The sequence below is a fragment of the Miscanthus floridulus genome, chromosome 13, assembly GCF_019320115.1.
Source record: "Miscanthus floridulus cultivar M001 chromosome 13, ASM1932011v1, whole genome shotgun sequence".
NCBI lineage: Eukaryota > Viridiplantae > Streptophyta > Magnoliopsida > Poales > Poaceae > Miscanthus > Miscanthus floridulus.
Genome location: NC_089592.1, coordinates 90,634,082 through 90,640,478, shown reverse-complemented (window position 1 = coordinate 90,640,478; position 6,397 = coordinate 90,634,082).

Sequence of the window (6,397 nt, the reverse complement as noted above, 5' to 3'; positions counted from 1 at the left end):
TTGTACTGCTTTGTTGTGTCAAGGATGAGTAAAGGATAAATGATTCAGGGGTAGATGACTTTTTTCTAAGTCTTCAATTCATAATATACTAAATCAATGGAACAGTTCCGTTTCATACATGTATTGCACACTTGAACATTGAACTGCTTTCAACTTTATACTTCAGTTCACTCAGATTTCTAACGCGCCCATTGTTACACAAAATCTCCATTTACAGCCACACAGGCGCGCGGATGCGCGCGCCAATCTACTAGTGGAAAGAAAAGAACGACGAAGGGAAAAGGGCATACGGAGTACTCCGTAGCGTAATAAGCAGGAAGCGCAGGGGCGTTTGTGTGAAAGAAACAGCAGGATGGGATGGGACGGGACGGGACGAGATTGGGATGGGATCGAAAGCGACAGCGGGCTGGAGAGGCGCAGGAGAAGTGTCCCGCGAGCGAGCGAGCGCAGGGTCGCTGTCGGTGGGCCCGTTGCCACGTGAAAAGTCAGGCTTGTCATTGACAGCGATTCCTGGTGTCCACTCCCCCAGAACAGTCCGCACCATCCGCTGGTCCCCCCCTGGTCTCCTTCAGAGCGAGAGCAAAGCAAAATTCCTCTCTTTTGTGCAGAAGCGAAGATGCACACCGCAATTTCGCTACCAATTTCTGTCCAACAAGAATCAGAAAAACATGTTACACTACTTTTTTTTTTGATGCAGCATGTTACAGTACTGCACAAGAGCCATTTTTTAACAAAAAAAACTGAAATGAAGACAGGAGAAGGAACAGAGAAGTTCCAACATAAAAAAGTTGGTGACAGTCTGGCACATGGATGAATCAATCAATCAATTCCTCGTGAAATTTTGGATCGAGGTCTCGTTTAGATTGTAAGTTTTTTTACTCTCCACATTAAATTTTTAGACACATATATAAAGTATTAAATATAGATAAAAAAATAGTTAATTATATAGTTTGATTGTAAATTATGATACGAATCTTTTAAATCTAATTAGACCATAATTAGATAATATGTCAAATACTGATTTCTAACCCAAAACTAAACCGAGGTTCGGTAAACAACTGCGGGTCGGGTACAGATAGTTTTGGCGGCCGAGGCTGATTCTTCGCGAGAGAAAAACTCTCTCATAAATTAGCGATGCAGGCAGGTGCAGGGCCAGATGCGCATTATTCTCTGTCTCTGTGGGGACCGGATGCCACGGTCTGTTGTGTTCATCGGACGACGCCCATGGATCAACGCCAGCGACCCAACGCCATGGAGGTGGAGGGGGACGGGCTGCCCCGTTCGCTTATTTTAAAAATGATTTGTTTGGCTTTTTTTTTTAGTCGGAACGGTATTTTTCTCTCACAACAATTCAGCCAGAACAGTATTTCTCAACCAGTTTCAGTCAAATTTCAGACCAGCGAACGGGGATCGATCATCGATGCATGCGGCAGGCCCGGCGTTGGCCTTCCAGTTGCCGTTGTTTCCCTGCTGTGATGGTGCTCCTCTGCGTCGTGCTTTTCGACATTCGCGACCGCGACATCCCGAGCGAGCCAAAGGTGCTTTTCGGCTACGATGGACGGTATAATTTGGGCGAACCTACGTGCCCATTTCATTTTAGGCTTCTCTCTCCTACAGTTGAATCGCCTAAAATCTTGCTAAGCACACCGGTATCAGGGGTATTCCGTATCCGTGCTTTGCGGTCTTATAGAAAAAGGGGCTCAAGGACGACAGAGTAGCCAGGTGGTGTACAGGAAACCGTGTCAAGAGCATGTCCAGCAGTCATCTAATAAGATCCCTCGTTCACATGAAAAACTACCCTATTAGGCGAGCTGGAGATGTTTTCCCCCAAGTAGCGTAGGCATCACAGTAATTGTCTTTTCTTCATTCTGCGTTGTGAACAATGGCTGCCGTCAGAGGATGGCCGTAGTGGAGGGGGATCTTGCCTGCGGCTAGTGAGCTCTTTCCCATGCTGGTTTAGGGCGACAAAATCAAACTTGGCTACCGCCAACAGCACACAATAGCTCACCCTCCGTTTATGGCGCTGGTAGTCCACGTCGACGATGCCATGCTCTTGGCCCTCGACGCCCTAGACTTCCTCCAGGCCTCGTTCTTCTGCTCCTCCATCCTGCCATCCGGCGGTGGTGGCGGTGACTTGGCCATGTGGGCCATGGCTGCGGGCGCCTTTTGTGGCCTACTCGCGGGGATCTAGCCGTGGCCCGTGGGAGGAGGAGAGAAGGGGACACACCATGGCCGGGGCCTGGGGGTTGGGTCCAGGGCCGACGTCGAGGAGCCCGAGTAAAGATGTCAACGGGGACCCGATCTCCGATTCCCCGTGGGGAATTCTTTCATTAGGGGATGGGGATGGGGGGAAATTAATCCCCACGGGGAAACATTTTGTAGGAAGATTGTCCCCGTCGGGGATGGTTGCCTGGTCCCCGATCCCCACCAACCCGCTCCGTGAGGCCGCGAAGCACGCAGCAGGCAGCGGTGCCGGCCCATGTAAAGGCCCAGTAAGTCGCGGACATATATAACGTGCCGTCGGCCATCGAAACCCTAATTCCTCGCTCCCCAATTCCCCATCCGGTCATCGACTCATCCCGTCCTCCAGCCGAGCATGAGCACGGGAGGCGGCAGCGTCCGCGAGCTAACGGTCCTCCTCTCCGCGCTGCGACTTGCGCGCCCTCTAGCCTCTCCCTCCCTCCAACGCTCTCCTCCCGGCTCCCTCCCTCTTGCGCACCCTCTCCTCCCTCCTTCACGGCGCCGTCCTCCCTCCGTAGCGGCGTCCTCTCTCCTCCCTCCGGCGCGGATCATGGCGGAGCGGCCCTCACAGCGCTCAGCGGCACAGATCCATGCCGAGGCCGGGTGGATCTATGGCGGGGCAACGCGGATCCAGGCCAGGCCCGGGCGGATCCTCGGTGTGGTGGCCCACCCGTGGCGGCATCGTGCGGGGCGGCACGGCCTCCCTCTCGCGGTCGCGGGTGCGGGCGGCGGCGTACCCCGGCGGCGGATCCTCCCTCTCCCTCGAGCTCTACGGCGGATCTGGCCAAGGAGCACCTCTAGGCTCCAGCAGCGGTGGATCCTCCCTCTCCCTTGAGCTCGGCGGTGGATCTAGCCAAGGAGCACCTCCAGCGGCGGCAGATCTGGCCGAGGAGCACCTCCAGCGGCTTCTCCAGGCGGATCTGCGACCGTGGTGGCCAGATCCGCAGGCGAGGTGGCCGCTCCTGGCCACGTGCTCGTCGATGGCATCCATGATGGTGGCGGCAAGCGTGCTTCACGTGTTGTGGGGATGGGGATCCCCACGGGGATTAAATCCCCGAGCGAGGACGGGGATGGGGAAGAAGTGCTCCCCGTGAGCCTTCACGGGGACGGGGACGGGGGAAATTTGCCCCCCGCGGGGATAGGGATGGGGCGGTAACCCCCGACGGGGAATTCCCCGTTGACATTTCGAAGCCCGAGTGCCGCGCGCTTCGTTGTCTCCTCGCCTCCGCCCTGGGAGAGAAGCAGCAACGACGGCAATGAAGTGACGATGATTTATCTTGCCTCTCTTACCCCCGACGCATCATTGAGCAGGGGCGTGGGTCGAGGAGGCAATCTAGTACGACAATCATGGCTCTTCGCAGCCCAAGGCACGACAGCCCGGTCCGAAACATGTTTTTTTTGCCTGACCCAAGCACAGCACGCCCCGAGGTTGTGCGGACCTGGGCCGGCACGGCCCGATGTATTGGGCCATGTCTGGGTCGCACCCCAGGCACGTGGGTTGGCACGGCACGGCCCAATAAATAGCACTGGCCCCGTACCAGGCCTGCTACTAGGCTAAAAGGCTAAAATCATTACAGCCCAACATAACTCCCAACCCTAAGTCACTGGCCATCCATCGCTCCTTCCCCACCCACGCCGCATTCTTCCTTTTCCCTCTCGCGACTCACACTCATGCACTCAGCACCCCAGCGCCGCTTCCCACTCCGCTGTCTCCCGTGGGTTCTCCTCGAGCTGCCAGACAGCCACGAGGACACCGCCATGGACCGCTACGCTGGCCTTCTCCCTCGAGTGCAGAGGCCGCGAGGGCGCGACCATGGAGCGCCACCGCGCTGGCTGCAAGGACGTCGCCCTCGAGCGCGCAGCGGACGCCGCGAGGGTGCTATCGACCTCGAGCACACCCGCATGAAGGTGCCACCGCGGGCACTAGCCTTGGCTCGACCTCCGCCTGCCTCCGTCCCTCCGTCCCCTTCCCCCTGCTGAAAACCTGGAAGCGGGCCTCAGGTTAGGCACGGCCTGCTAAGCTGGGCATGCTTTACGGGTCGGCACGACACGAAAAACGGCCCACGGTGCTGTGCCTGGGCTGAAGGTTGGGCCCGTGGCCTAGGAGGCACGGCGTGCCGTGCCGCCCCGACTCCCTTCGGGCTATGCCTGGCCCGTGCTCATGCCGTGCCGAGCCGGGCCGGCCCGTTGGCCATCTATCTACACTTCCACTATCTTATACATAAAAACAACTCTCCTAGAAAAATCCAACTCAAGATGAAATATTGTTTCGACAACTATCTAGGATTTGATGGCCCTGTTTGGCTGGCTAAAAAAACGGTTGATACTGAATTGTTATAAGAGAAAAACACTGTTATTTTGCTGAAACGGTACGGCTGATAAGTTCAAGCGAACAGGGCCGATAACATATGTTGAAATAATCTGGAGATTCAACCGTTTCTATGCAAGACGGATTGTCCATGAACGAACTTATAAATAGCATAATTTTTATGTGTTACCGCCCGTCTTGCATCTCTAGTTTCATGCCAAATTAGATTAATAGTCCGATAAACGAGGCTATCGTCAAGTATAATAAGGTTCCTGTTCATGTTTGAGCTTATCAATAGCAGGGGGCCTGCGAGATGTGGATCAGATCAGATCAGATCAGATGAGACAGAAGCAACAGGGGGGGGGGGGGGGGGGGGGGGGGGTGCATATTGCAAACCTGGCAACACTAAACACTAACTAGGCTGAGGTGGATGCGTTAACCGAGTGAGGCCGTCCCCTGTTTTGGTTTCGTACCATCCATACCATACCATACATCCTCCCGAATATAATGGACCAATCGCCATTTGACTTTTTCCGAGTCCCTATTGGCTATTGCTGTCGTGTTGTAACTGGCTTGGGTGTGCTGTGGCTGTGGGGACACTCATGCCGTGATGGAGAGCGACGCCGGCGCAAATTGCCCGCTTGCTCTTGCTCATGCTCATGGCATGTGGCAGTGGCAGGACATGAGCGTCGTTTTCGCGGCTCCTGGAATGCAATGCAATCGAATTGACACGGCCGAAAACGACCATCATTGACACGGCAATATAGTAGTAGTACATGTACGTAGCTCTCTGTCAAAAACATATTATACTCATGTATGTATAGACTTTTTGCAGCAGCAGCAGCAGCAGCACGGTTTTCCCTTTGTGGCTCTCCGGAGTGTTATTTGGCATCCTCAAACACCACTGCTTTTTATAATTTCTAATTTCTCAGCAAAGTTTTGTCTGCTTCGTTCGTTGTAGTACGACACGTCCGGATTTGGATGCGCTGGTTCATCTCTTCCATGTGTTCGTTGGCCACATGTAATGATGTGTAAGCCAATTTAGACCTCGTTTGGAGGAGCTACAACTTTCTATAAGCTGTGATAGTATTTTTTTCCCCTATAAAAACTATGAGGAATTTAGGCGATAGCTTTTTATGTACCTATAAAAAAAAGGCTAATAGCTTTTTATAAGCTGGATGGTTTGCTATTTCTAAATAGGCTATAAACTTAGTTGAGTTGTTTGGATCAATTCTAGTTCTTTTAGCAACTAGTGATTTATTTTAGTTGATCCAACCAGGACCTTAGTGTTGCTAATCGGTTGATGAATCTTTTCACGCGTTCAACAATCACCTAGCTACATATGGTATTCATTGGTTGCGTCAAGTCCACCGCCGAGCACCTGCCCCGTCCCTCTCCGCACCGGCTCGGGGCAAATCTGCCTTTGCCTGTGCTGGGGCCCACACACACACTAGAGGAGCTCCTTCCGCGCCTAAGAGCAAGACTAATAATACAGCCGGCTTGCTGGCTGTAAGGTTCTTTGTAGCCTTCTCTCAGCCCACTCATATAGTAGTCGGCTATTTACAGTTAATATATGGCCCACTTATCTCTCTCACAGACTTTCTTGGTTCTTGTGCCAAAGCCGGCTGTAAGCTTACAGTCCGCTTTTGCTCTCTCTCCTCCCCTCTCTCCTCCACCTCAGCATTTAGTCGGCTTACAGCTTGCTATTATACTTGCTAGTCACCCGTATTTGCGGGACTTCTTGTCTGAAGCAGTTTGGTTTGGTTGGTGAAGTGCTAAAACAACTCCTGAAGCGGCACCATAAGCCATACCAAACGCCTCCTGAAGGGTGCTTACAAGGGTATGGTG